Source organism: Carcharhinus amblyrhynchos, chromosome 13 (assembly GCF_965287045.1).
Source record: "Carcharhinus amblyrhynchos chromosome 13, sCarAmb.v2.hapA, whole genome shotgun sequence".
NCBI classification, from domain to species: Eukaryota; Metazoa; Chordata; class Chondrichthyes; order Carcharhiniformes; family Carcharhinidae; genus Carcharhinus; species Carcharhinus amblyrhynchos.
This window is the reverse complement of record NC_137336.1, coordinates 56,373,461-56,396,617: the sequence shown is the minus strand read 5'-3', so window position 1 is coordinate 56,396,617 and position 23,157 is coordinate 56,373,461. Positions and strand designations below refer to the sequence as shown.

The 23,157-nt window shown below is 42.6% G+C and overlaps 1 protein-coding gene across 2 annotated transcripts in view; it reads left to right on the top strand.

The window, feature by feature from the left end:
• n4bp3 (NEDD4 binding protein 3) overlaps positions 1-23,157 on the top strand; it is a 109,706-nt gene that overhangs the window by 70,553 nt on the left and 15,996 nt on the right. The window contains exon 1 of one of the 2 annotated variants that reach the window (XM_080201124.1): positions 16,130-16,206. The exons of the other annotated variant lie outside the window; for it this stretch is intronic. The gene's annotated coding sequence lies outside the window, so the exon portion shown is untranslated. Of the gene's footprint in view, positions 1-16,129; positions 16,207-23,157 lie in introns of those variants that run through there. 2 annotated transcript variants of the gene reach the window in all.

The window sequence follows — 23,157 nt, the reverse complement described above, 5'->3', positions numbered from 1 at the left end:
AGGTGAGGTCCTGTACCCAAATGAAGATGAATGCAGCTGGAATTCACCAATGTGCAGTCAGCAATGTCAAACAGCTAGGAATACAATATTAGACTACAATATTGCGGGAGTGATGACTGAAGAGATTTCTGGTGGCTCCTCCTTCAGCTGTCATTAGAAACTTCAAATCTTCAGCCCATTCTTTGCTAAAAGTAGCTCCATGTGTTGAAATGCATTCCCAAGTACATGGCCAAGTGCCAATTTTGCATGCGTACAGCAAATGTTGAGGGGACTAATTGACTTTGCGTTTTAATTGCATCAGAGCCCAACCATGTAGTCTGGTTTATTTAAATCTTACCCGCCTGTCCTTCCATACCATTGACACAGCCAAAAGCCAGCCAGCCAGCCATGACCTTACAATGTGTTTGAAATTTCAACAGCACTTGTCTTCATCTTGGAGGCTACTATTAGTATTCCATTTACTGCTCACTTCTTCAAAAGAGAATCCTGTTCCAAATTCTTCAGAACTTCAGATTGTGCCTGCTTTAAAAGCTGTAATGTTTTTGTAGAAAGCTGTGTTTATGCAAAACTCTTATCTGAAGAGCTGAAATATTTTTAGATAAGGCTGTTGGAAAATTTCAGGCCATTGACACTTTCTCACTTCCAGGCATTCTTGTCCACAGTTGGCTACCTACTGCAGAACAAAAACATACACACACACTGCTCCTTACCTCAGTATTAACTGACACTTCAACACTTTATAGCAGACTGTATTTATAAATAGCCTGTAAGAGGAGCCGCATTGAACATTGAGGGACGAGAGCACAAGGCGAGAGATTAATTTAGTGGGGCGGCATGGTGGCATAATGATTAGCACGGTTGCCTCACAGTGCCAGGGACCTGGGTTCAATTACTGGCTTGGGTCACTGTCTATGTGGAGTTTGCACATTCTCTCTGTGGATGGGTGGGTTTCCTCCCACGGTCCAAAGATGTGCAGGTTAGGTGAATTGGCCATGTAAATTGCCCCTTCGTGTCAGTGGGACTAGCAAGGGTAAATGCATGGGGTTATGGGGAATAGGACCTGGGTGGGATTGTGGTCAGTGCAGACTTGTTGGGCTGAATGGCTTCTAGTACTGTGGGATCCTTGCTTCTATGAGTCTAGAATAAAGTCTCAGCCCATTGAGGGACTCGGTGAACTCACTGGTTAATAGTTCACCCACCCTCTCAGCAATTGTACAGAATCCAATACTTGTAACAATTCTCTGGTGCTAAGATTGCCTGACAAATGTTGAAACCTTTGTAGAAGACATTCATCTGCAAGATATCCTGACTATGAGTTTTTAAAATATGTTGTGTGGTAGTGTTGCATTTCCCAGGAGAGAATACCAATCCTGTTTTGTCCTCAGGATGTAAGTGATAATGGCATGGCTGCATTTATTGTTTATCCCTGGTTGCTTTCATAAGGTGGCAGTGAGCTGTCAGCATCTGTTGCAGTCCTGCTGATGGTGCAGGGTACGTTTGAGCGCAGTTACTTCTGCTTGTCTGGCATCCAATAGCTCAGTACAGGACTTGGCCATGAGAGATGAAGTGTGGATCTGATGGAAGCTGAACTGAACTTTGCAAAATGGGTGTTGTTGGCTGCCAATATTATTGACTCCTTTATCAAATAATTACTGATTGATTTGACTTCTGTGTGTGTGGGGACCGGGAGGGGTGGGGGAAGGGGCATTGTTTGAGGTCAGGAAGCTGTTGAGTTTTAATTGCCCTGTCATAAATACAGGGCCTGTTAATCTTCCACGTTATATAGTAGCTGCTGGTAATAAGTTTGAGGGGAATGGCTAGTTCTGGTGAACAAGGTTAATCAGTACAGCAGGAGTATTAGCAAGGCCCGTGACCTTTGCTCTTATGAAGTTAAACAACTTTGCTGGAAACTGGTATCTGAAATGGGGATCTCAGCAGAAAGCTGTATGGGATCATCCATTCAGCATTTGGTTGCAGATGCTTGCGAGTGCCTTGTCTCTTGCATTGCTTCCTTATCATAGAACCCTACAGTGCAGAAAGAGGCCCTTTGGCCCATCGAGTCTGCACCGACCTGAGGATTGGGCTATTCCACTTCTTTCCACACCTCCCCATCTCCACTTTTGTGCATTTTGTTTTGTTGCTAGGCTGCAAACGACAGTGAATTCAATTTCACAACTTGCCGTGGCAAGATTTGCACTCTTGACTAAGTTGGTCCAACTGGTACTGTAACTGCTAATTTGCCACAATACCCAACCAGCAGCTACATACATCTTTCTTTGTAGTTTTAAGGAATGGCGGGGGGTGGTGAGGGTGCGTGCTGCACAAGGGTGAGGGTTCAGTGCAGCAGTGCGGACTAATGTTTTATGTTGCCGGCTCATTTGGATGTCTGTAACATCAGCCAGGGTACCATTGATCCCCCATTCACCAGATCACTGGTGCCATCTGCAGGGTAAATGGGGAATTTATCCTTTCTGGCACAGCTGCATGAAAGATACTTTTAGGGTATATTACCTCTTAGATTTTGTTTTCATTTATACTCTGCAAATCTGACCACCTATCAGTGTTAATAGTTTTGGCATGTTGCTTTCTTTCATAATTTTGCCCCATCTCCATTCAGTATGTGAGTAGGAGGAAATACTCATAGAATATAGCACAAAAGACCCTTTGGTCCATTGTGTCTGCACTGGCCATCAAGTACCTACCTTTTCTAACCCCATATTCCAGCACTTGGGCCATAGCCTTATATGCTATGGTGTTTCAAGTGCTCATCTAAATAATTTTTAAATGTTGGGAGGGTTCCCATCTCTACCACGCTGGGTGAAAATGTTTTTCCTTTAATCCCGTCTAAATCACCGGCCCCTTGTCTCAATCTATGCCCCCAGTTATTGACACTCCTACTAAGAGGAAAAGTCCTTCTTATCTGCTCTGTCTGTGTACCCTCATAATATTATATACCTTGATCAGGCCCTCCCTCAACCTTCTCTGCTTGAAGGAAAACCATCCCAGCCTAACCGGCCTCGCTTCATAGCTGAAACACTCCAGGCCAGGCAACGACCTGGTGAAATTTCTCTGCATCCTTTCTCGTGAAATCTATAGTGTAACAATCAGAACTGCACACAGTAATGAGTCTAATGAGCACTTAATACAGCTCCGTCATAACCTCCCTGTTCTTATATTCTATCCCTTGGCTAATAAAGGCAAGTATCCTATATGCCTTCTTAACTACTTTACTTACCTGCCCCGTGCCTTCAGAGAACTACGGACATGCACCCTAAGGTCCCTCTGGTTCTCTATACTTCCTAGTGTCCTACTGTTCATTGTGTATTCCCTTACCTTGTCTGTCCTCCCAAAATGCATCACCTCACACTTTTCAGAGTTAAATTTCACTTGCCACTGTTCTGCTCGTGTCATCAATCCATCTTTCTGTTTATTCCTGCAATCTAGTGGTTAATGTGCCATGAAAAAGTATTCAAAATGATTTAATCTCCAAGACCTGACGAATCTTGGGCCTCCTGCACATGCGCTGGTTGGGAAGGAGCCACATGTGCATAGTTTTGATTTTTTTAACATGTTGGCCAGGCGCATGCACATGTCCAACTGGACTTAGATCTAAAGATAAAAGCTCCCATGCTTCTGCACAGAAAATTAAAACTCAACAAGGGCACAAAAACCCTGGGAGAAGTGCAAGAGACATGGAGTGGTTAACAGAAAACAGGCACTAGGACAGGGAGAAGTTAGAAACCAAATTCCCAGTAAGAGAAGAAGACAGAGAAAATAGGAGGGATGCTCAATGTTTTGTAGTATAGAGGCGTACCATGACACATAAGAGGTTGGGAATCATTGTTGTAATCTAAGCCTTTACCTTTCATTATTTACCACACCACCAAATTGCATGTCACCTACAAACTTACTGATCATACCTCCTCCTTTCACATCTAGATCATTAGTGTACACTACAAACAGCAAGGGATCCAGCACTGATCCCTGCGGTACTGCTGGACACAGGCGTCAAGTCACAAAAACAACTTTTGACCATCACCGTCTGCCTCCTGCCACTAAGCCAGTTTTAGATCCAAATTGCCCTGGATCCCACGAGCTCTTCTTGATCAGTCTCCGATGTGGGACCTTGTCTAAAGCCTTACTGAAGTCCATGCAGACTACCTCAACTGCACTTGTCCCATCTACACACCTAGTCAGCCTCCTCGCAAAGTTCAATTGAATTTGGTAGACTATATAAATCACGTTTTTGGATTATGATTTTGAGCATACCAGTGATCAGGGATTGCATTTTTATGCAAGCCATTTTAACAAGGGAAATCATTAAGTCTGCTGTGAGACTTAGAGAAGGCTCAGGGTTTGACTCGAAATCTGAATACAGAGAAAGTACTTTACAACTAGCCTCTTAAAGAAGGCATTTTAATTAGAGCTACTACATCTGGCAGTAGGTGAATGCAGAGTTCAATTTAGCCTAATAACAGGTCTGTGGCAAAGAACTACGTGGCTGTCAGGGGTAGTTCATTAGCATGATGGATTGCAGATGGCAATTGGCATGGATGTGAGGACTGGCGCTGAGTTCCCTTGTGTTTTAACTTTATTTAAAAAATATACTTTAATTATAGAATAGCTGATATGAATCAGCATAAGGAGTCGCTAAGTCAGACAAAATGATTTTGTTGCTTTACCTTTTTAATTCTCCACTGTTGCTTGATTTGTAACATGAGCGTCAGGAATCCTTTTGCATAAAACTTTTAGTCACATCAATAACTTTGAATATTTGTGGTGAATACTTGCGATATGAAGTGATCCTACCTCCTTGGATTTTAATGTTTCAATTCCAAGAGCGTTCAAAAGATTCTATGGTATCATTACACTGTACAATGTCAAAAGACTGAGTCTGTCATCTGAGGAGAAACTAAATCGGATAGGATTATTTTCACTGGATTTTAGAAGGGTGAGGCGAGATTTCAGAGAAACTTATAAAATCCTAACAAGGTTAGACAGGATAGATTCAGACAGAGTGTTCTTGATGGTAGGGGTGTCCAGAACTAGGGGTTCATTCTCATCTACTCTATCTGGGGAGGTCATAGTTTGAGGATAAGAGGTAAACATTTTAGAACTGCAGGGAGGAGAAATTTCTTCACCCAGAGAGTGACAAATGTGTGGAATTCACTACACAGAAAGTAGTTGAGGCCAAAACATTGTGTGATTTCAAGAATAAATTAGACATAGGTCTTGGGGCTAAAAGGACCAAGAGATACGGGGGGAAGGGGGAATCAGGATATTGAATTTGATGATCAGCCATGATCGTAATGAATGATAGAGCAGACTTGAAGGGCTGAATGGCCTACTCCAACTTCTAGTTTCTATATTTCTATGTTTAAAGTGTTTTCCGAGAGTAAGATTCAATCTTAAAATGAACTCAGCTGTGCTTAGTATGAGGCAGAGGTATCGCTATAGACTGCTTAGCCTGAGACAGAGACCATTGATCAAGTAAGTGATGGATCAATTTGTAAAGCACAGAATTTGAACACTTGTTTAGTCACTGAGTACTTGCAGAAACTTACGTAACTAAAAGTGACTGAAGTATTATGGTTTTCATATATGCTTCATAGGATGGTGAGAAGTAATTCTGGAAAGTATCGTGTAATAGGTACAAACCCTATGTATGAGGTGTTGGCTTGAGTCTTGCCTAGAAGTCAGAGGCCTCAATACAGGACCTGACCTGAACACAACGTTCAGTCAGGCTGACACTTCGTTGCAGCACTCCAGGATTATGGCTTTGTCAGAGGTGCCATCTTTGGGGTAAAAGCACAGTCTTACCTTGGGTGGATGTTTACAATTCAAAGTCACTTTTTTGAGTGAAATCAGGGGACTTGTCCTGATGGCCTAGCCAACATTTAGACCTTAACCACCACAAGCAAAAACAAAGTGCCATGCACTTTGAGTTTTTAAAATCCTTCATTGGGTGAATGATAAACTGAATAAAATGTGAGACCATCTTCTAAGATATCAGTTAGGCAAAAATAAACCAAAAATTGTGGAATTGTACAGCAGGTTCATCATCTGTAAGTTGAGAGGACTGGCTAATATCTAAAGATCCTTTAAATCATGTTATTCATTCTACTGAGGGAGCTTCAATTTGAGATTGTTATGGGAGGATTCGTTAACATTCTCTTTTCTACTCTGGATGTAATGGTATTCCTCTTGATTAGCTTGGCAGAAGAACTTCTCTGTCTCAGCAAAGCAGATTTTTCATGGACTGCTGCAATTGAATATCCTTCATTTTAATTATATTGGTTGGGCAGCAGACCAAAGTGGCAATTATTTGAAAAAGTTGGAGAGTTTGTTGTAATAGATGTTGGCTGCACATTTGTGTGGCAATATTTCAATAGGTGAGATTGAAGTCAGTAAAATCTCTGTGCGCTATGGGGGGGAATGGGGAAGCCTCTGAATGAACATGTTCTCCATTTTTAAACTAGTTTTCACGGTGGCTTCTCTCTGGAGTAGAGACAAAGATGTATAGGACGGGGAACATTGAATGGATTTGCCAAAACATGAATCTGTTCAAAAGGTGGCTAGCTGTAGCATTTGGGGCAAATGGGATCAAAGGTTATGGGGAGAAAGCAGGATTAGGCTATTGAGTTGATCAGCATTGATTGTGATGAATGGTGGAGCAGAATCGAAGGGCCGAATGGCCTCCTGCTGCTCCTATCTTCTATTTTCTATGTGATAGCATACCTGAAATTTCACCAGTGAGAGAGTATGTCAGATGCCCTCACAGCTTCATAGAGTGAAGTGTACTGACACTATTATTGGGGTGGAAGAATTCTTATTGGCTGGAGAACAAGAAAATACTTGAGACTGTTTTACTTATAAGAGGAGTAAATGTGAAGAGACAATTGTTCAAATGTAAGAGCAAAGACTGAGGAGCTTGTTACAAATTAGAGATAGAACACTGTTTGGACATATTGCTAGAGGCATCATCACATGCCATTCACATCACCATCATTCAATTCCCAACTAGTGACTATTGACATGCTCATAACTCATGGCCTACGACCTTCCCACGCCAGTCGGAATGCAAATAGACTGTATCCAATTGGATGATTCTTGATTGTTGGGCAAGTAGCCTGTTTCCCATGTCTCCTATGAATATAAGAATTAGGAGCGGGAGTAGGCCACTCAGATTCTTAAGCCTGCTCTGACATTCAATTTGAAATGCTGCCCTGTTCTCTTCATCCAAATTTAGCATGGCCTTAACTCGCGCATCTTTGGACTGTGGGAGGAAACAGAAGCACCTGGAGGAAATCCATGTAGACACGGGGAAAATGTGCAAACTCTGCAGAGACAGTAATCCGAGGCCGGAATTGATCCCGGGCCCCTGGTGCTGTGAGGCAGCAGTGCTAACCACTGTACCATCGTGCCACTCATGCATCCCAGTTTGCTAAAAGAAGCAAAGCTAGAAATAAAAAAAAATTGGTCACAATCTTTTAATCTTCATTGGTTGCAGGATTGCTACCAGAAAACTGAACGGTTGCTAATGTCATCCCACCATTCCATGAAATTTTGAGGAATAAACCAGGAAACTAAAGACCAGTAAACTGAACACACAACAAAACAGAAAATGCTGGGCCAGTTCTGAGGAAGGGTCATCCAGACTTGAAATGTTGGCTCTATTCTCTCTCCAGACATGCTTTCAGATCTGCTGAGATTTTCCAGCATTTTCTGTTTTTATTTCAATAAGATGATGGCTGACCTGATTGTAGCCTCAACTTCTCTTTCTCATCTATCCCCAGTAACCATTCACCCCTCTGCTTATCAAAAATCTATCCCCAATAACCATTCACCCCTCTGCTTATCAAAAATATATCTACCTCCACCTTAAAAATATCCAAAGATTCTGCTTCCACTGCTTTTGAAAAAGAGAATTTCAAAGAACTCTCAATCATGAGAGAAGAAAATTCTTCCCATCTCTGTCTTAAATGGGTAATCCCTTATTTTTAAACAGTGACCCCTAGTTCTAGATTCTCCCACAAATGGAAACATCCTCTTTACATCCTTCCTGCCAGTACCTCTCAGGATCTTAAATGTATATCAAATTACTCTAAACTCTGGCAAATACAAACATAGCCTCTCCACCCTTTCCCCATTGGACAATCCTCCCATTCCAGGTATTAGTCTATCAAATGTCCTCTGAATTGCTTGCAATGAATTTACATCCTTCCTTAAATAGAAAGGCCAGCACCATACACAATACTCCAGATGTGATCTCACCAACACCAAGTATAACTGAAACATCCTTCCTTTTGTATTCAGTCCCCCTCGCCATAAACAATCACATTCTTTTAGCTTGCCTAATTACTTGCTCTACTTGCACATGTCTCAACATGCTTATAATTACCAAACAGAAGTATTTTTAAAAGGAACTTTTAAGATTACTTTTATTTTATTGTCCCTATGACTGGAGGTTGATACCTCACTGGTCATGGCTATATTTGCCTACCCATACCCATGAGTGTATTTCCAATGTCTACAAAATCAAATATTCTATTCTGTCTCCACAGATGCTTTCAGATCTGCTGAGATTTTCCAGCATTTTCTGTTTTTGTTTCAATAAGATGATGGCTCACCTGATTGTAGCCTCTTTCTCATCTATCCCCAATAACCATTCACCCCTCTGCTTATCAAAAATCTATCTACCTCCACCTTAAAAATATCCAAAGATTCTGCTTCCACTGCTTTTGAAAAAGAGAATTCAAAAGAAGTCTCAAATTCTTCCCATCTCTGTCTTAAATGGGTAATCCCTTATTTTTAAACAGTGATCCCCAGTTCGAGATTCTCCCACAAATGGAAACATCTTCTTCACATCTTCTGATGATTCTAGTGATAGCCACAAAGCCTGCTCCTTACTAAGTCTGAAGTTTTGAGAAGATTGAACAAATGGATATCAAATACAGGTCAAGATATTTAAGCCAGTCGAGACTCAAAATAAATAAGGCAGTTTATGTAGAGGATTCTTGGAGAAGTCGTTTAGCAGTCAGTACTGTGTTTGGAGTTCCTGGACATCGTATGAGGAAAGCAGCCCTTCAACCTTTCCCTGCTTTCTAATCTGGAGACATACTAAGTAGCTCTGATGAAGGTCATCTAGATTCGAAATGTTGGCTTTATTCTCTCCCTAAGACTGGAGCAGCAAGGTGGTGATGATGTGGAGATGTCAGCATTGGACTGGGGTAAACACAGTTAGAAGTCTCAGAACATCAGTTTAAGGTCCAACAGGTTTATTTGGGAGCAAAAGCCACTAGCTTTTGTGGCTTTTCCCCTTTGTCAGGTGAGTGGGGAGTTCTGATCACAAACAGAGCATATAAAGGCACACGCTCAGTTTACAGAATACTGATTAGAACGCGAGTCTTTACTGCTGTTCAAGACTTAAAGGTGCAGACAGCGTGGATGGAGATAGCATTAAGCATAGGCTGAAGAGATTGTCCCCAGACAGGACAATAAGTGAGATGTTGCAAGCCCAGACAGATCATGGGGGTTACAAATAGTGTGACATGAACCCAAGCTCCCGGTTGAGGCTGTCCTCGTGTGTGGAACTTGGCTATCAGTTTCTGCTCAGCAACTCTGTGCTGTCGTATGTCATGAAGTACTCAATGCCCACAACTGCCCGTTTCCAGATGCAATTTTACAACTCATCCGCTTCATCCTGGACACAATGTCTTCACCTTCAACAACCAGTCCTTCATCCAGACACATGGAACAGCCATGGGGACCAAATTCACACCTCAATATGCCAATAACTTCATGCACAGGCTCAAACAAGACTTCTTCACCGCACAGCACCTTCAACTGATGCTATACACTAGATACGTTGATGACATTTTGTTCCTTTTGGACCCATGGTGAACAGTCACTGAAACAACAATATGATGACATCAACCAGTACCATCCCACTGTCAGACACACTATGGACTACTCTTTGGAATCGATTGCATTCTTGGACACACGCATCTCCATTTAAGGATGGTCACGTCAGCACCTCATTGTACCGCATACGCATGGTTAACCTCACGATGCTCTACTTCTCCAGTTTCCACCCTAAACATGTTAAAGAAGCAATCCCTTGTGGACAAGCCCTCCATATACACAGGATCTGCTCAGATGAGGAGGATCACAACAGACACGTTCAGATGCTGAAATATGCCCTCATAAGAACACGATATGGCGCTCGACTCATCAGTCAACAGTTCTGACATGCCACAGCGAAAAACCGCATAGACATCCTGAGAAGACAAACACGGGACACGGTGGACAGAGTACTCTTCATTGTCCAACACTTCCCTGGAGCAGAGAAGCTATGATATCTTCTCTGGAGTCTTCAACATGTCATGCCAAGGCCATTTCCACATCCCCACTTCTTGCCTTCAAACAACTGCACAGCCTCAAACAGACCATTGTCTGCAGCAAAATACCCAGCCTTCAGGAGAATAGTGACCACGATACCACACAACCCTGCCACAGTAACCTCTGCAAGACATGCCAGATCATCAACACGGATGCCATCATCTCATGTGAGAACACCATCCACCAGGCACACGGTACATACTCTTGCAACTTGGCCAACATTGTCTACCTGATATGCTGCAGGAAAGGATGTCCTGAGGCATGGTACATTGGGGAGACAATGCAGACGCTATGACAACAGGTGAACGAACACCGCTCGACAATCACCAGGCAAGACTGTTCTCTTCCTGTTTGCGAACACTTCAGCGGTCATGGGAATTCAGCCTCTGATCTTCGGGTAAACGTTCTCCAAGGCGGCCTTCATGACATCTGACAGTGCAAAGTCGCTGAGCAGAAACTAATAGCCAAGTTCTGCACACAAGGACGGCCTCGACTGGGATCTTGGGCTGATGTCACACTATTTGTAACCCCCCCATGACCTGCCTGGGCTTGCAACATCTCACTTATTGTCCTGCCTGGAGACAATACACATCTCTTCAACCTATGCTTAATGCTATCTCCACTCACATTGTCTGCACCTTTAAGACTTGAATAGCTGTAAAGACTCACATTCCAATCAGTATTCTGTAAACTGAGTGTGTGCCTTTACATGCACTATTTGTGATCAGAACTCCCCACTCACCACCTGATGAAGGGGAAAAGCCCTGAAAGCTAGTGGCTTTTGCTACCAAATAAACCTGTTGGACTTTAACCTGGTGTTGTGGGGCTTCTTGCAGCATGGTGGCACAGTGGTTAGCACTGTTGCCTCAAGCGCCAGGGATCTGGGTTCAATTCCCGACTTGGGGCACTGTCTGTGTTGAGTTTGCATGTTCTCCTTGTGGGTTTCCTCCGGATGTTCTGGTTTCTTCCCACAGTCTGGTTAGGTGCATTGGCCATGCTAAATTCTCCCACAATGTACCCAAACAGGCGCTGGAGTGTGGCGACTGTGGGGTTTTCACAGTAACTTCATTGTAGTGTTAATGTAAGCCTGCTTGTGAATAATAAATAAACTTTAACTTTTCTTTAAGATGCTGTCAGACCTGCTGAGATTTTCCAGCATTTTCAGTTTTTGTTTCAGATTCCAGCATCTATAGTATTTTGCTTTTATTTTCCCCTTTTCCTTATTGCCTTCTCACTTGTACAATCCTGCAAATGCCCCTTTGCTTATTGCTTATGATGTGAGTGGGGGGAGAAAGGGATTTCACACGCTTTACTACAAAGTCTGTATTTGTTTGTAATAACAGTAAGACGTCTTACAACACCAGGTTAAAGTCCAAAAGGTTTATTTGGTAGCAAACGCCACTCGCTTTCGGGGCTTTGCCCCTTCATCAGTTGAGTGGTTTGTAATGTTCAGGAAGGAAAGCAAGTAAGATTGAAGCTTGATGTTGTCTTTTTGACTTCTGCATAGCAGAAGTAACATGCTGATTATTCACTGTCTTTATTCACAACTGTCCAGTACTGAGTACACAGGCTCATCTATTCATCCCATTCACTATCATAGGAATCAGCTGTAACCTGGCTGCTTTATCTGAAGCTTTGTTTCCCTTCTAGCAGGTGTGAACCCATGAGAGGACATTGTGTGAGGAAACAGTGGATTGTTAGTGACTGACAGTTTGCTGTTTCAGGCTGCTCGGTTCAACTTTGCATGATTTTTAGCAGTTCTTCACTATTTATCCTATTTAGAAATTTTGTGTGATTTCACTTGAATTTGTTTTTCACTGAAAAATTCTCAAAGATTCTCTCTGGTCATGTACTACGTGTCCTTTTGTTTTGGTTTGCTTTGATCTTTTATTGTGCTTTGATCTGTGCCCCCCCCCCCCCTTCAGCTGCTCATTGAAATAATACTTCGCCGTCAAAAGAGAAAATTGTTCCCTTTTTCTTTTTGTCTGATGACCAGAGGTTTACGAGCAACAGCAAGTCATGTGAATTGTGCCCATTGATCTATATATCTTTAGTTGTGAGATTCCCAGCTGCAGAGTTTCCTGTTGTGCTATTCAAATTCCCACCCTATCCATAGTTTCCCTTCCATTCCTTCCTGATCACTCTTTTTCCGCTTCCTTTTGACTGCTGGGCTGCTGCTGTACTCCTCCCTGTGTTCATCCGGACAGCCTACAGTGCTGCCAGACATTTAACACGTGGGTCAGCTGAAATTTCCAATATTTTAATATTGAGAAAACTTGAAATTCTTGACAACCCACTCTCCTTGACAATGCACGTCTCTGACAAAGTAAACCAATCTTCCAGCCTGATGTCTTGGATTACATAAGTGCAGAAGAAATAGGAGGCCACTGAACTGATGGCCAATCTTTTACCTCAACTCCCACCTTCCTGCACTATTCTCATATCTCTTGATTCCCTAAGTATCTGAAAATCTGGAAAATCTCTGTCTTGAATATACTTGGTCCCTCCATTTTGGTCATTGATATAGATTGCTAATACTTGAGATCCTTGTGGTGGCCCCACCAGTTAAATTCTACCATCCTGGAAATGATTCAGGCCAGGAAACCAAACAGTCCATGTTGATATTGTCCCAACTCCACGAGACCTAATTTTGCATAACAGCTTCTTGTGTATCACCAAGTGAATATCCTTTAGAAAAATGCAGAGAGCCCACATCCACAGGTTTCCATTTATCTAACCTGATCGTCATCATCTCAAACACAGCCTCATAGATCTGCTGCACAATTTCCTTTCATAAATCTGTATTGACTTTGCTTCATCAATTGGCCCAGATTTTGTAGTCCGTGGTGAAGCAAAAATGGTTTGTCCTTCACCAGACAGCACCAGAGATGTTTTGGTGTGTGTTGGCAAGCAGCTAAGGAACCAATCACATTAATTTGTACACAGCAATCCAGGAAGTTAAAAGCACTTAATATCCTTTACTTTTTAGGTTAATATTTCAGACAATGAAATGAATTAATTGGATTAAGATAGAAGCCACAATAAAGAAACAAAATTGACTTGTGTGGATTTTTCCACTATAGTGAAATTTTACAGTCTATGAATATCAAATGTGTTTTTCTGGGCTTGGGGGTTTTGCAGTCATTATGAATTTGACGTGCCAATTGCCCCTCATTCAACAAGATGCAGTTTTTTTCAAGGATGTTTGGAGCAAGATGCAAAAGTCAAATCAGGATCACATTGGAGATTACACTCTATGGGAACCTCCACAGCAAGTCTCATGGGGGAACATCGACTCACAAACAGCACCTTCTGGGTTATCGACATTATTTTGACTGTGCGCAGACTCCCAAAGTTGCTGTCAGAATTTGAAGTATTAATGACAAATCTTGACAGTTTGGTAAGCATTACCATGGCAAACTCTGGGTGTTTATAGTTTTCCCTATAACTCATGTTCTCTACAAGCCTATAGTTCCTTATTTTTCCCTTCCATTATTCGTTTTTTTTCAATCCATGAGGACTGTTCTGGAGTCTAAAGAATTCCGGAAGATCAAAATCAATGCATCCATTATGTTTCTATCTCTTTTAAAACCTTAAGGTGTAGGCTATCTAAGCCGGAGGACCTGTCAATTTTAGGTGTGTTAATTTTTCCAGTACTATATCTTCAATAATAGCATGTTCCTTATTCCATGAGACGCAAATTCAAAATTGAATTCATAATATTATGATCACGCTTCCCTACAGGCTCCTTTTATAACAATGTTGTGAATCAATCATTTCTCGTTGCGCAATAGATCGAAATTAGCCTGTTCCCTCGTTGATTTTTTTGTCAGATGGATTGTGAAGACTACCTGATATACACTCCATGAAGATTAATGTCCCCTGTAATTACTGTATTATCCTTATTATATACACCTCTAATTTCCTGATTTATAGTCTTCCTGACTTCACTCCTATTGTTCAGTGGGAATAATGTATATTAGAGAATAGTCCCTGCATTTTCTGCCCCTTGCTTCTTAGTTCCACCCAAACTGATTTTACATGCTAATTCCTGAAGCCACAATCCTCCTCCTTGTTAGTCTTTCTTCCATCCTTCATTATCAAGGCTACCCCTTCTGCATTTGCACTTTGCCTGAAATTCAAGTATCCCAAACATTTCGTTCCCAATTTTGCTCATGCTTCAATGGCTATTAGATCAAATCCACTTACTCCTATTTATGCTATTAATTTATCTACTTTCTTGTGACTGTTTAATGCATTAAAATAAAGTGCCTTTATCTTTAACGTTTTTTCTATTTTTCTTTGTTTTCATCTTAACCTAGGCCATCTTTACTATCTTTACTGAGCTCTGTCTCCCTTCCTGGTCCATTTTGCTTACTGTTACCCCAGTTACAATTCTGGAGGTGTACAACCTTGGATTCTTGTTCCTGACCTGATTTCTTTTCTCGCGCTTACATTTGTTCCTAAGGCAGGTTTCATTCATTTCTACAGAATTACATGCCAACCACTTCCTCCCCAGCTGCTGTTGCCGCTCTTTTAGTTGGTCTCTGTCATCGGAAATTAAAACGACTCCAAAATTCCATTCCTTTCAGCTGCAGATAATCAGTCCACTCCTCTCCCCCAGCAGTTTCCAAACTCCAGGAGCTGATTTGAAAATCTCACGGTGGCACAGTGGTTAGCACTGCTGCCTCACGGCAGGGACCCGGGTTCGATTCCCAGCTTGAGTTACTGTCTAAGTGGAGTCTACAAATTCTCCTCCGGGTGATCCGGTTTCCTCCCACAGTCCGAAAGACGTGCTGGTTAGGTGCATTGGCTATTCTAAATTCTCCCTCTGTACCCGAATGGGCACTGGAGTGTGGCGACTAGGGGATTTTCACAGTAACTTCATTGCAGTGTTAATGTAAGCCTACTTGTAACACTAATAAATAAACTTTAAAAGTTTTCCATTGTGTGACCCCATTTCACCTTGGCAATCTTGAGCTATTTGCTGCATACTGTCCCCCAGCTCTGAAGGGTAGTCAACACCTCGTCCTACACCCCCGCCAGTCCACTGTCTCAGCCAGCACTCCCTTACTCTGTCATGTCCCCTTCCTCACTGCCTTTGATTCCCTCCTATTTGAATCATCTTCCTGCATTTCCCGTGCTATTTCTCTCTCTCTCTCTGCATCCATTCTTTCCCTCTGATCTTTGAAACATCCTGAAATGTCCTTCCGTACATGGGGAGACTGTGGAACAGAAGCTGTTGTAGAGAGGGAAATAAGCAATGTAAGCTGTGAAAAATGTGCTTTCTTTAGTAACACTATTCTCCTTTTTCTACATCACAGCTGCAGTCTGTGATCTTGTTGCAAATAAATCCCTCTTAAAGATGAAAGTGTTTGTCTATCTTTGCACCTGATATTAATTCGTTCTGCATTTGGTTGTGGTGCTGGTTGTCTCTGTATCAATTTTTCTTCAGTAAATCTGTCTACTTGCTAGCGCCTGCTAGTTTAAATTGTGGGGTGTTTGCTTTTACAGTGTCAGTATCTGTATTCACATTACATATCCACACTATCTAAATGAGCTTGACCGAAATGCTCCTAGATGAACAAAGTCACTTAGCTTCGCATTACTTGTGATGAGCTAAGTTTGGAAGCATGGGGGGGTCACTGAGGTGACATGGTGATTACAGGATTAAATGTGGAAGCAGCTACTTATAATGGTGCTACTGACCTTCGAGCTTAGTGTTTTACAATTCTCTCTGCTTGAAGGAGCAGAAGGTGCCATTTGGAAATAAAAGGCTGCTTTAAGGACTAAGAACAAATATGGGTGAGTGGGTTTATTTTTTACTGTTCTCCTTCCCCACCCTAGAGAAGTTAAATAGTTGGATATTTTGTTGTACAGTTCATATTGTTGCTTTGGATTTCCTGGTGGCTATCTGACAAAATTGACTAATTTGCTTTACTAAGGAGATATTTTATTAGATGCTGGCCCCTCCTGGCGTTTGAACGAATGTCTTTTACTTTACAATAATCGCTTGCACCATCTATATGTAACATTTGAGAGGAGCCTCTGATGGTTCTGTTCCCCATTCACGATGGCACAATGGTTAGCACTGCTGTCTCGGAGCACCATGGACCTGGGTTCAATTACAGCTTTGGGTGACTGTGTGGAGTTTGCATATTCCCCCCGTGTCTGTGTGGGTTTCCTCCGCATGCTCTGGTTTCCCCCCACAGTCCAAAGATGTAGGTTAGGTGGATTGGCTATGCTAAATTGACCCTTAGTATCCCAAAATGTATAGGTTAGGGAGATTAATGGGAATAGGCATAGGTGAGATGCTAAGTTAGTGCAGGCTCCATTGGCCGAATGGCCTCCTTCTGCACTGTAGGGATTCTATGATTCTCTAAGGTATCTATCTCCTGTTCTGGGGAAAGGAGTTGAATGGAAAAGCGATATACCTTTTAGAAAACTTATTTCCTTAGGTCCTCATTTTTTTTTCCCATGACATCATCACTTCTAATTTCCCTTCTGGTTAAATGGTTCCATTGCTCTTTCACTGTAAAGCACTTTGTCTCATTCTGTACATTAAACAGTATTTAGAAACGTAGAAGATAGGAACAGGAGGAGGCTATTTGGCCCTTTGAACCTGCTCCGCCATTCATCATGACCATGGCTGATCATCCAACTCAATAGCCTGATCCTGTTTCTTCCCCATAACCTTTGATCCCATTTGCCTTAAGTGCTATATCTAGCCGCCTCTCGAATATATTCAATGTTTTGGCATTAACTATTTCCTGTGGTAATGCATTCCACATTTCTATATATACAAGTTGTTGTTGAGTAACAGCGCCTCTTCTAATCTTTTGCTGAAGTGCCTGTTCATGAGTCTAACAAGTATGTTCAAAAAACATTGGAGGCAATTTTAGTGCCTTCTCAGCCACAGTTAAGATAACATTGCACACACCAGGCATCTTCCTAGTTTGAAGTAAAAACAGAAAATGTCAGAAACACTCGATCAGTAGGAGAGAGAAAGATTAACATTTCAGGTTGGCTTTTTATCAGATTCTTCTGGTTTTGTATTATATTATTCATCTACCCACTGAAAATGGCGGCATTTGTTTCTATTGCTGCTCTTGTGCTGAAGGGAGAGACAATATGGGTTGAATTATTGGAGTCGAGCCAGGAGTGCAGAATCAGGAGAATTTCAGTCTTTACAAACCCAGCTTGGGAGATAGTGCACCAAATCTCCAGATTTTGGTTGTGGGGTGAGGGTGAAAGCTAACAGGAGTCAGGCTCATCGACCCTGGAAACATTTCAGAGGCGGCCACAGAGCTCCTTGGTTCCGAGGTAGACGAGTTAAAATGTCTGCCTCAGTGCTCTGGGTGCCAGTTACAATGAAACTAAAAACAGCCCTCTGTCCTTCAGCCCTTGCAGCCCTTCACCACTCTACACACTCTCCATACCCCACTTGCTAATGCACGTCTTCTCATAACCCTCCCAGACACCCCCAAACCCCCCCCCCCCCCCCCGCCTCTTGCATTCTCCAGGTCAACCCCTATCCACCTCTACCCCTTCACCCCCTCACAACCCCCGCCATGGACTTTTACATGTGCAGCTGCTTCCGTGAACCACAGATGTGCAAAGTACAATCTATAATCCATCGCAACCCAACCACCACCTCCCTCCCCACTCCCACCTTGCATGAGAAATAGTAGGTGCCAGAATTGGGAATCTGGTGCCATTTTGCTTAAGTTCGAGGTTTCACACAACCTTGACTTTAATTCTGAATGTTTCTTCTTCATTTCCCAACTCCCCACCATTAATTAACCTGGCCCAAATTTTAACAGAAGCCAAGATTTTCCTGTTCTCTGTGAATGATTTGCAGGCCAAGCAGTGTCCTTGCCCACTGTGCTATTGATGGCCTTTAGCTGCTGCCTTGATGCCCTTTTTGACCTCAGGCTGAGCTTCTGCCACCTAATCTCTCCTCTCCACCACAAACACAGTGGCCACCTCAGCAGGTCAGCTGCTGAAATCCTCATTCACACCTTTGTCACTTGAAGACTTTATCATTACACATAGAATCCTACAGTGCAGAAGGAAGCCATTCAGCCCATCAAGTCTGCACCAATCATCATCTTATCCAGGCCCTATCCCCATAACCCCATGCATTTACCTAGCCAGTCCCCCTGACACTAAGGGGCAATTTAGCATGGCCAATCCACCTAACCTGTACACCTTTGGACTGTGGGAGGAAACTGGAGCGCTCGAAGGAAACCCACGGAGATATGGGGAGAATGGGTAACTCCACACAGACAGTGACCCAAGCCAGGAATCAAACCCAGGTCCTTGGCACTGTGAGAAGTCTGTGCTTATCACCGTGCCACCCCAATTACAATGTTCTGCTCTTTAAACTTTAAATTTTAGCTCACTTAAAACTCTTGCAGGCTGCACTACATCCTACTTGCCATCTTTGAGGACCTACATTGATTGCCAAATCTGCTGATGAAGCATTTATTCTCATCCATGTGTCTAAATCCCACCACCGCACCGCCCCACCCCCCCCACTCCCTGCCATGATCTTGACCTTGTACCTACCTCCAGGTCTGCCTGTTTTCCCTCACTAGATCTCCTGAGGCCTCCATTCCTCAGTCCGGTGTCCCCTCCCTTTACCTTGCCATTGGATTTCAGCCAGTGAGGATCAGTGCCCTGGATTTCCTCTTGTAAACTCTTCCATTTCTTCACTCCTGCCTCCACTGTCAGAATACTCCTTCCAGCTTTAGGTCACGCCTCCTGCTTTCTGCTGCTTTGGTACAGTTTTTCCCTTCCCCCTTTATCTCCAACATGAGTTGGCATGGCGGTACAGTGGTTAGCATTGCTGCTTTACAGCGCCAGGGAGTCTTTCTGGCCTTGGGTCACTGTCTGTATGGAGTTTGCACATTCTCCCTGTGTCTGTGTGGGTTTCCTCCGAGTGCTCCGGTTTCCTCCCACAGTCCGAAGATGTGCAGGTTGGGTGGATTGGCCATGCAAAATTTCCCCTTGGTGTTAGGGAGACTAGCAGGGTAAATATGTGGGGTTACAGGGATAGGATGGGATTGTTGTCAATGCAGACTCGATGGTCTGAATTGTCTCCTTCCGTTCTGTAGGGATTCCATGATAATGGAAGTCTTTTGACCCTTTGCTTTAAGTCAGCTGCCCATTTCCTCCGTTTCTATAGGTGGTGCCTTGCATTAAACAGATTAGCAGGCTCTTCGTGTCTTATATTTGATTTTCTGTTCCCTTCCTTGGGAGCAGAATTCCTCTTCCCCACTTCCCCAGCCCAAATGATTACATTCAATTGCCAAACCCCAACAAGGTTGCGTGTTCGTTTAACCCTCAAAGTGTGGTCTTGACAGCTGGTGAATATCTGTTGCTGTACAGGCGAGTAACCAGTCAGACTGCACCTGAAGAACATCGCTTGCTGGGAATACATTCTCCCCTTTGCCACAACACAAAAGGGAACGTCTGTCTGCCATTTGATTACTTGATATCTGATAAAGTCAGTTTGATGGGCGGAATGACCTTGCCTTGTACATTGTCTCTTTTCGCTAGTGCAGGAATCTTTTCTGCTTGGTTCAAAATTAATTTGTCAACTGCAGATAAAACTGCCAATTTACAAATGGTTTGTACTGTGTCCAATTCGCTGCTTGGCCAGCAATTTAAAATGAGCTGATTGAAAAGTGCTCCTGTCTCTTGGTGAAACATGGATAGAGATTGATTGCATTCATGCATTAATTAAAACTGCTGTCTCCCATTTTGCCTTGAGCTGGTCCCAGGAATGCCGCGCAGTTGCAGCAAATTGTTGGCTGACTGGTATGTTAACATTTGATACGGGACTCGGGCCTATCTTGTAGGCTTGTTCCCAAGCTTCATTCCTCCTTCTCCTCCACCCTCCCCCACCTCCCATGTCAAGCTAGACTTCTCAGTTGTAGCAGGGGCATTATACTGGCCAAGTGGCTCCTAATTTAGTGAGGGAGAATTGCCTGGAGGATGACTGCTGGAGATCTGACAGTCTTAACTAAAATCCATTTCCATCAGAAGTGTGTGCACATGCTGTTTCCCGTAAGCCAGCTACAGGCTCCTGCTGATTTCTACGGATTTATTGAGTTTAATGAGGATCCAGATGGCTGTACACTGTAAGCAGAAAACAGTGACCTCATCCTGAACACTGGGAATCTCAATCTAACGGATCATTCACATACACCAGTCCATTTTCAAAAGAATTAAAGAAAAAGTAGAAGAGATTCTGAAAAATTTAGGAGTTTCATAGTCGAATTTGGCGGTAGCTGTGAAATTTACAGGACTAGGCCAGTCTTGTGTGGCTTAAGTATTTTCCTGATTTTGAATTTACCCTTGGTCAATAATCATTGTGGTAAGGTAGGGCTGATTCACTTTGAGTAAATACACCAAATGTTTGAAAATGAGGTACATCTTCCCCCTAACAGTTCCTAACCAATTTGTCAAAAGCTTTGTTTGGATCCAAATTGGCCTCAAAACATATATCGTATACTTCCATATCTTTGGATTTTGTTTTTTGTCTCTTTGAGGCTAAGCAAATAAGGAGTAAAGTGGCCAATTTGTCTATCTATTTATGTCGTCCCTATCCTCTGAATGAACGTCACATTGAATAAAGATCCACCTGCCCTCGGTTCTGTCTGGTACACCCTGGAGCTTACACTTGTTTGTATGCAAATTCCTTCTTTGTCCCTGAGATACTTTTCTGTTGCTTCTTGTGCCAAAATAACTAAGATGTGCCTCAGAATAAGAGCCCGGTGTGCAGTGATGTGTGAAGAAGAGCACGTAATCAAATTGGCATTGATTTCAACAAGATGTCATGTGCTTATTTCTCATTCGGTGATGGCGTGTTTGTCACTATTTAGAAATTGGATCATGTGCAGATGAGAAGAGTGTTGGTTGGCTTGTCTGACCCATAGGTTGGGCATCGCAAAAGAAAAAATGTTGCCCATGTTTTTGTCCTAATCATGATGCTGTGACTCAAATGTGTGTGTGGATGTGCGCTGGGCAAGGTTGAAGTTGGTTGCTGTCACCTACCAGAATGGAATAGTCAATAGAAATTCATGTTTACATAATGCACATTTACCTGGACTTGGTATCAAAGGACCATGCACATACTCCATGTGGAAAAAAACCTTGGCTTTGGGAAAGTTAGACTCGTGTGATGGGGGGAGTGGAGGGTGGGGCTTGAAAATTTAGCATTCCATGGTATTAGACTCCATTCTTGCTATCCTTGGCCAATGGCTGCCAATAGGAATCTAATAAAATCCCGCTTCGCATTGAACCTCCACTTTGTGCATGTTTTGTCTCACCATGACAGGAACATTCTTGGTCTGTATGCAACACAACCTCCAAATACTGATGAATTTATCCAGCATCCACTGGGCCATACAAACATATAAATTAGGCCACTTGGCTCCTCCAGCCTGCTCTACCATTCAATAAGATCATGGCTGATCTGATTTTTATTTCAAGCTGATAACCTTTCACCCCTCGTTCATCAAGAATCTATTTATCTCTGTCTTTAAATTGTTCAAAGTTTCTGCTTCCTTTTCAGAAACTCAGTTCCAAAGAATCATGACTGTCTGAGAGAAAAAAAAGTTTCTTCATCTCTGTCTTAAATAAGCGATCCGTTATTTTCAAACAGGGAGAAAAGCAGCAAATGGTATTTCTTTGCACCATCATTGAGCCATCTTGGTCCCTGAGGCAATTATAAGTTTTGATAATCAGAGCAGAACTAGCAAGGTTTGTTTCTCACACAATCTGCCAGTTGTCACATAGCCAGTGTCCTTATCAATGCCCTTTCCAAAAGAAAATAATCAACTTCCACTTTATAATACATCAAACATTGAATGCTAATTTAATTGAGAATCCAACTTAGACAAGTTTGAGTGTTGACAGTGAGAGAAGTTGACCTCATATCAGTAGAGAAACATCATTAACTCAAAGCTGCTTCAGTGATTTGTCATTTTAACTGTGTGTATGTTAATTCCACTCTCTTGCTCTGTCAGAATCACTAATTCTTCAGCGTTTCAATGACGTAGCACACCAGATTTCAACACATATTTGCAAGAAGATGTGAACGTTAAAAAGGGCACTCAACATAAATACTTGAAGGGCAACTTAGTGTGTGGAGTGAGTTAGTCACCTCCCATTTTGCCTCTGTTTTGGTTTGAATTTAGTCAAGGCTGAATGAGAAGGTTTTATTTGCTCATTGTAATGATCCTGAATGAAATGGCATTGGACATTCTTACTGCAGCTTCTTATTGATATCTGCCCACAATGCCAAACTGCACAGTTCAACATAGAAAATGCTGGATGAACTTAGCAGGTCTGGCAGCATTTATAGAGAGAAATGGAGCTAAAGGGTGGGATTCATCAATCTCTTCCATGCCTGCCCCGCTTCAAGTGAGAACAAAGAGTTTGTCCGTCCAGCCAAAACAGCATTCACTACAGTGGCACTGGAGAATCCCAGCCACGGAAGAGGTCAGAGGTGAATGTTTCAGTTCTAAATGACCTTTGTACATTCTGCACAGCATTTTCTGTTGTTATTACAGATTTCCAGCATCTGCAGTATTTTGCTTTTGTTTGTGCAGAGTTCAACAATTGGCAGCAGTGTTCAGAGGCTGTCAGATTACTGACATGGGAAATTAGGGAAAAAGACACTGGTGGGAGTAGTCTCTAGAGCTTCAGAGTTTTCTGTCTTCATGGATTGTTGTGCAACGAGAG